This window comes from Poecilia formosa, unplaced genomic scaffold (assembly GCF_000485575.1).
Source record: "Poecilia formosa unplaced genomic scaffold, Poecilia_formosa-5.1.2 Scaffold91, whole genome shotgun sequence".
Classification (NCBI taxonomy): Eukaryota; Metazoa; Chordata; class Actinopteri; order Cyprinodontiformes; family Poeciliidae; genus Poecilia; species Poecilia formosa.
Window position 1 is genome coordinate 310,351 of NW_006800030.1, and position 7,859 is coordinate 318,209.

At 39.2% G+C, this 7,859-nt stretch overlaps 1 long non-coding RNA gene across 1 annotated transcript in view; it reads left to right on the forward strand.

Annotated features, from left to right (window-relative positions):
- LOC107836842 (uncharacterized) overlaps positions 1 to 7,859 on the forward strand; it is a 75,168-nt gene that overhangs the window by 40,777 nt on the left and 26,532 nt on the right. The gene's annotated exons all lie outside the window — the stretch shown is intronic.

Here is a 7,859-nt window from a genome sequence, read left to right on the forward strand (position 1 = left end):
GGGGTCACCCTGGACAGGTCACCAGGCCATGGCCAATAATTGGACCTTAGACTATTTTATTTCAAGGTTTATTGGCTCTAGCAGCCTTTATTTGAGAGTGATTAGGCAGGAAAGTGGATAATGAGAGAGGGGGAAGACATGTGGCAAAGGTCACCAGGCCGGGACTTGAACCTGTGACATATGCATGGAGGACTTGGCCTCCATACCTGGGTTGTGCTTTGCCCCTGCAGAACCACAGCACCTGAACCTTTGACTATTTTAAAAGTGTCTCTGTGGACCTTTAAGATTTATATTTGAGTAACCCTGATCTACACGCTCATAACTTCACTGAATGAAGTGACAAGTCATGGATTACAAATGTTTGGACCCTTTAATTTGGATGAAACAACTGAAGTGCAAAAAATTGATGTCTATTTGAATTGTAGCTTTTTTTACCTAGCCATATTTTCAAACATTTTTTAACTCAAAAACATGGTGGGCCTGTAAGTGACCCTATCACTGGGCTTTGCAGGTTTTCTGAGGGAGACCCCGAGTATCAGAATAATTGTGGCTGAATACAAGTGAAGTGCACACCACACTTTTTATCATATTAGTTTATCAGTAAAAGAAATTGCAAATCATCATCATTTGCTTCTGTGCTTATGCTCCTTAGTTTTGGTCTGGTACACAAAATCTGAGAAAAGTGACAAAATGTTTAAAGGTCTGAGGTGCAGGAACAGTTTTATAAACCACTACAGTGTAAGGAAAGGCTGGAGAGCGTGTGAATACTTAAGTACTTACTCCACTGATTTAACATATTATTCATGTGCATCCTGTAGATGGTGGGGGTGAAACCACAGGCCTCTGCAGAAACTGAGGAGGAACCACATACATGCAACAACAAATGAGGACAGACACACAACCACGAAGCTACCTAACACACAGCTGGCAGGCAGAACACAGTGACAGCGAGGGAGCAGGAAGGCTGACTGGCGTCTCACGTCTGCACCGTCACAACAGAGATGAAATGTGTTAATACATGAAAGAGACAAGGGCGATGTCTGCAGAGCTTCAGTTACAGTTCAGTTTGAGTCCTGCAGCAGCCCGGCTTCATCACACCCTCACAGCCACGGCTCAGTGACAGGAAGCGCTTTCATCACGCTACTTCATCTTACCGACTACCAAACTAACAAGAAAAAAGCCAACTTTCACAGAGACTAAGACAAATATCTGACTTCCATGAAAAAAGTAACTGTTTCCTATCCTGGACCTGGTTAAAATGTTAACTTATTAAAGAGGCAGTGTTATGTCAAATCAACTTTTGAGTTTTACATCCTGACATTTTATTTCCTTATGTTTATTGTTTTGTGTGGTCATTCAATAATCAAAAACACACATGGAGTGTTTTCTTGATACTTTCGTGCATGTTTGAGAAATCTTTTAATCTCCATGGCAACCATTCAACTGTGCAAAACGCCTGGATGAACCTAGCCCCGCCTTTGAAATGTAGCTCCTCCTCAGAGCTGCAGGTTCCCAGCTTCAGAGCTTCTGCCTCACAGAGCAGCCCTCCCCCACTCAGCTCCTTCAGACTAGTCAGAAGCATTTAGCAAACACTTGGTGGAACTGCATATCATACAGGCTACTTCTCAGTACAACGCTGGTAAAAAAAAATAAAAATAAAAAAGCATTGTTAGAAGGAGTGTTGTGATGACTTCCTGAAGGTGAAGTTTCAGAAAGAGAAGGAGTTTTAAAAGAGACGGAGGCCCAATTGCAAGGCATCAAATATTAAAGTCAAATTTATTTCAGGTCATAATTGATATATGCAGCACTTTTATGACAACTGAAGGTAATAGTAACTTGATTGTGCTATAAAATGGCACTATAATACATAATACTGCCCCTTTAGACTGATTAAATAAAACTACAAATCCAAAGAGTCAAGACTGAAGAGGAACAGAACAGCCAGTTAGTAAGATAAAAGATTTGGAATATTAGTCTGGTTTAACTTTGCCATGATCCCTTTCACATATCCAATGTACAAAAAAAAAATAATCTAGGTTCGAGGAAGAAGATCTGCACTTGAGACCAAACTTGCAAAGAAGTTAGGATGTTGCCTTGCTTAGAGGAAGCTGTTGCAAAGACACACAGGAGCAGTATGCAGACATTTAAAAGTTTCAGAGTCATGCACAAATATAAAAATCTAAAGAAATTTATTCAATAAGGTCAGTGTCGGGAGGCAGAACCTGGGAATTCTCTCCTCCCTTTCCCCTGTGGTTGAGCTCATTCAGATGGTCCACTGTCTGCACTGGGAGCCACTGCTGGGCAGCGTGTTAACTGGTCTGTGTTAACTGGTCCTCGATCTGCATCATGTCAACTCACTCCACTTTTCTTCCTTTTTAAGGCTGATCTCTCTTGTTGGAAATAAAAGCCCAGAGTCAAAAGTTGCCCTTCCGTGGCAGAGCAGACTCACCTAGAATCAGCCTGTGCTCCGGGTGCAGCTGCAGGAAGATGAGCTCGGCTTTAACGTGTCGATGGGAGCGTCTCCTCTATCCGCGGCAGCCCGGTCCGTGTCTCCCCCAGCAGCGGGCAGGACGTCGCTCAGATCCCCGCTGCTGACTTCGGAGCGTTCTGTGCGGCTGACGGGCCCTCCTTCCTGCGCATGCATGCCTCTGCGGTTGCCTAGGCAGCGGCTGCTCGAGAAGGTCGGGGGATGGAACTCCGCCCACACGGAGAAGAGGACGCCGGCGCCGGGGGGCGGCCAGGTCGGACAAGTGCGATCTGCGGGTCTGAGCTCATGGGAATTTCTTCGAGGTCGATCATGCACAGTTCCAAGTTAGATTATTTTATTATTAATTTTTTTAAAAAAAGAAAGTTTAAAGAAAAAAAGTCTATCCAGAAAGAAATGTTTCTTGTGCTGTAAGGTCAGCAAATCTGTAACAGGAGTATTAAATGGTAATGATGTAAAAAATAAATAAAATAAAATAAAATAAAATAATAAATAAATAAATAAATAAATAAATAAATAAAATATTTTTTTAATTCATGCAAAATTAGACTTTTTGATTAAGTTAAAACCAGAAGTTTATATTCACCGTCTAAAACACACATATAATCTGACCTAGCTTAATTTGCTTTAGCTCAGTTAAGCAAATTACTGGTTGAATTGAAGCGGCTGCAGGAGTTCGCCCTGCGGTTGCCGGTTTGATTCCCTCGTCGTTTTTGACCCTAAGCAAGACACTTCACCCACCTTGCCTGCTGGTATTGGTCAGAAAGCCTCACATATCAGACTGTCCCAAGTGTTGCAATCGACAGAGAGTGAATGAGCCTTTTGAGATTTCAATTTGATATGAAGGCATTATAAATAAAATAAATTATTATTATAATTGCCCAAATCATTGTTGTTTGTTTAAAAGCTACAGTTAGAGAAAGAATGTCAGGTATATATATATTTTTGTAATCATTAAAATACTAAATTCTACTTGACTAGGATCAATGAGAATGGAAGTGTAAAGGATTGAATTGACTTTTTGGAAAGGACCTTGAGATGGCATGTTGTGAATTTTCACTAAATAATTAAATTGAAAATAATTAAAGTTAAAAGTCATCATGGTCCTCCAACAGCCTGGTGGCAGCATAGCAGAGAACTTGAGATGAAATAAGCTACTGTATCTAGAATCTTTATCAAAAATGATCATTTTTACACACTTTTCTTGAGCTCACATGGAGTTTGGAGGTATATAGATATACACTGTACAAAGTTAGTGACCTCTGCTATTCAGGTGGTGATACTGACTGCTTTAGTATTGATCCAATACCAAGTAAATACAGGGATTGTGTTGCTAATACCAATACTTTTGATTTAAATTTGATATATCATCAAACTTCAGACCCGTTGTGTTTTTCCTTTGATTTATTTTTGTTCAAACCTTGGACAGAATTTGGACAAAGTTTGTAGCTATCTATAAGATACTCTACTAACATATAAACATGATCTGTGTGCAAATTATTTCCCAACTACACTGCAAAAAAATATAACTTGAGAGCAAATAAACAAAAATAAAAGCTTAGACACTAGATAAAATAAATTCAATCTGAAACTAAAAGTATTGATCTTACCATCCCAGAATCGATACTGACTTAGTATCAGTATCGATATTTCGGATCGATCCCCCCACCTCTACTCTTCAACCCATATTCTCATCTTTTCCCAGAGCACCTTGGGAACTGAGTAATCTCCTGAGATGTTTAGTGAGATAAGCTTCTAGGCAACAGGTGAGTTCCATGTCTAGATGAGAATATATCAATCATAAGAAGCAGAAAGCAGTGGCAGCTGTTTGTGTTGATCAGGATATAAGAGGTGGGAGCATTAGAGAGTTAAACTCCCACTCAGTCAGCAAGGGAAATGATTACAGTCTAGCAGAGAGCACAGAAACACCACGCAAACAGACACTGTGGACAGGGATGAATACAAAATATGGATCAATTAGGCTAATGACTTGCAGGGATCATATTTAAATATACTGGATTCTTCTGAACCAAGCAACAATAACTTTGAGGAGGAAGGACATTTCCAGAGCAGGTACCTGTGTCCTGTAGCCAAGTGGATTCAGAGCTGCCTGGCATGTTAAAGGTCTGCTGAGGTTCATGTCTGCCAACATTCAGTCACTGTGGTGAATAATGAGTCCCGAGGCGTTTGTTTCTGAGCCCACTCACCGGTTACGCTGCTGTAATCATCAGCAGCAGCTTTTAAAGCTGTTTACCTTTTCCCTTTCTCCACATCTCCATTTTATTTCTAATGTTTCTGTAAACATTAAGGACATTTCTGTAAAAACAGGGAGAGGAAAAAGACAGTACACCACTTACATCCTATGGCCAACACAATTCCAGAATGTTTTCAGGTAACTGCACTAATTATTCTTCAACTAAACCACATAAACCCACAAGAACCTTTCTGTAGGAGACAGGAAGTATCATACCCATGTCAGTGGGTAGATGATGCTTCCTGGCAATTGGCTTCCTTCGCAATTTTCCCATCGAGTTTGATTTCTGCAGTTGAATTTCTGTGTTGACCACATATTGAACAGTGTCAGTCGGAGCAAGAGGAATGTTTAAGACATTTTATTGCTGGCAGAGCTGTCATGACCCAACTCAGCCAATAAGGGTTGTTTACAACACAGTTTCTGGTAAGCTTCAATGAGGTGGTGCATAACATACACCATGGCCAAACATTACCGATTGGGTAAAATCAGATCCAGTTGTTACAAACTTCAACAGCAAGCGATCATTTCTCAATAGCAGAGGGTCCAGATCCTCTGGACGATGTAAAGGGTATTCTTGGAACAAGTAGCTGTTTTTTTTTGTTTGTTGTTTTTTACCAGACTTTAAGTGAGCTTACACATGGCCAGATATGAAACTATGTCACTTCCTTTGACACAAATGCAGCAATAATGAACTTGTATGAAGTCCTTTTACACATTCAATGTGATACTACAGCAGTTATTTCAGGATTCCCTCCCAGGTACATTTACAATAAATACTAACTGATGTTAACTCCTCTGCCAACTTCACCATGTCTTTTCTTCTTCTGTAAATCAGTGTGGTGTCAACAATAATAAATACTACAATTAGAATACTTCCCCTGCGGTACATAAAACCTCTAAGAGTTACTGGAGAAGACATTTCACAGAAAATCTCCACATTCACTGAATCCCTTTTTTAACAACTCCAACTTTCATTTACCTTTAGATCATTATGGAACTGAGAGCTGATGGGAATGAGTTGGACGGACAATTTTATTATCGTATTTATAAATAAGATGTTTTGAAATCTGTTACCAATGCCCAACATGCAAACTTGTGTAAAAAGTAAAAAAAGAAAGAGAAATGAAACGTGGTATGTTTCGAAATATTGTACTGAAGTGCCCTCATGTGGTGAAAATCGAACATTGCAGCCCTGTCAGAGGGTCTGAAATCACATCAGAAAAAAACAAAAAACAAACAAAAAAAAGCTTTGCATGTTCTGACTTGTCATGGCTTCTTTCTGCCAGAGCAAGAGAAATTCAAACCATAAAATTCCTCTATAAATTAGAGGAACCATGTTCCTCTAATTTATAGAACACATTTCATTCCAACAGGACTTATTACACCTTTCAGCTGGATATTGACACTAGAGGGAGTTATACAGAACTATAATGGAATATTTTAGATAAGAGTATATTTCTGTGTTAGAATGGTCGAGTAAAAGTTCCAGTTAAGAATCTGTGGCAGTGATTGATGCTTACAGGTGTTTTCCATTGGAATGTTAGACATGAGGATGGTAAACACTTGACGCTTTCTGTTATTTGTGGAAATGAACCCAGTACCTCAGGCTGCAGGTGTACTTTCTTGTTCCTATAACGATCAAATTGAAGCAAATTGAATGAGATTGTAGAGAATAACATTTTATAAAATGAAAGAATTTTTCCAAGAACATCTCCTAGAGCACCGTAGATGACTGTTAGGAATGTGTGACATTGAAACAAGCTAATAAAAACCAACACTGAGATTTATGCACAGCTCCATTTATTTACACTTATCTTTATCAACCAGATACAACTTTACTCTGCCAAGGCGGAAACTTGCATAAGAAAACTGGTTTTAAAATGTTCCTGAGGCATTTATTTGGTGAGTTAGGAAACAGCATTTATCAGCAGACCTCCTGGTCAGAGCAGAACAGCAGCCAATCACAGATGATGATGTTCCTTCACCAAGAAACTGAATGAGATATGATGAAAACCCCGATGTATAAAATCATGAAGCAGTTTGGTTTACAGCACAAACACACACAATAACAATAATACATTTTTTTTTTCATTAATCTACCTAAGGCATAACTTCCTTGCAGGTGAACAAATGATATGAATCAGCAATCTCCATTTTATCATTTGGATTACACCGCCACCTGCTGGTTGTTTTTATAAACCCCAGTGAGTACAGCATCTGAATATGCAGTAAATGCAAAGATAGGCATCAAACCTGATGTTACAGCAGGTATGTTCAAATATTCTGACAGAATTTTTCAGATTGTTTTAATATGCTGGGCCTCATGCAAGAACAATAATGTTTATATTCAGCTCTGCTTCAAGAAAAACTAAATATATGGGGACTCCAGCTGTCTGCATTGAAATATAAATGTTTAACATGGCCTAATTGTTTTAATATTTCCAGACAGTCACATTTGTTTTTGTTGTTCAAAAATAAAAACGTCTTTTACTACTGACTGGCAGTGGGCAGCAACTGGTTGGAGAGGGACAGCGCTACATCATTTTATGCTCCTAAAGGATTCAAACCACAGGTAGGGAAAATGTGAGCAGCTTTGAAATCGGAGCTTTTAAAAACCTTTGTAAACCTCGACGCTACAAGATATGAAAAAAAGCAGAAAGCAGAGATATTCCTGTTGCATGTTACCATAATCGTGACTGTGATTAAGCTATATTTTCCTCACACATTTCTTACTTTTGCATCATCACAAAGTCCTTATTGTCCTCCTTGAGCTTTAGCATCCTGCTCACTGGGGCTTATTTCATGTGTGTTAATGAAACACAATGAAAGACCGTCCAGTTGACCTAATATATTATTGAAGAGAAGAGTTTTATTCCACCTAAAATATAATTTATCATATATTGCATCCAAGCAGCAAACACATAAGTCAGCTGAGCTGGTGACTGCAAGTTTATAAGCTGAGCAGATGTACTTTACACCAGCAGCAGGTCTAAGCATCGTCTAGTGTGGCGACACTAAGGTATGAATCTGATACTCTGCCCCACATAACCAATTAAAAATATCAATGCTTTAATAGAATAATCTAAAAGAACCCAAGGCTGCTACCTGCAGCAAGGCTGG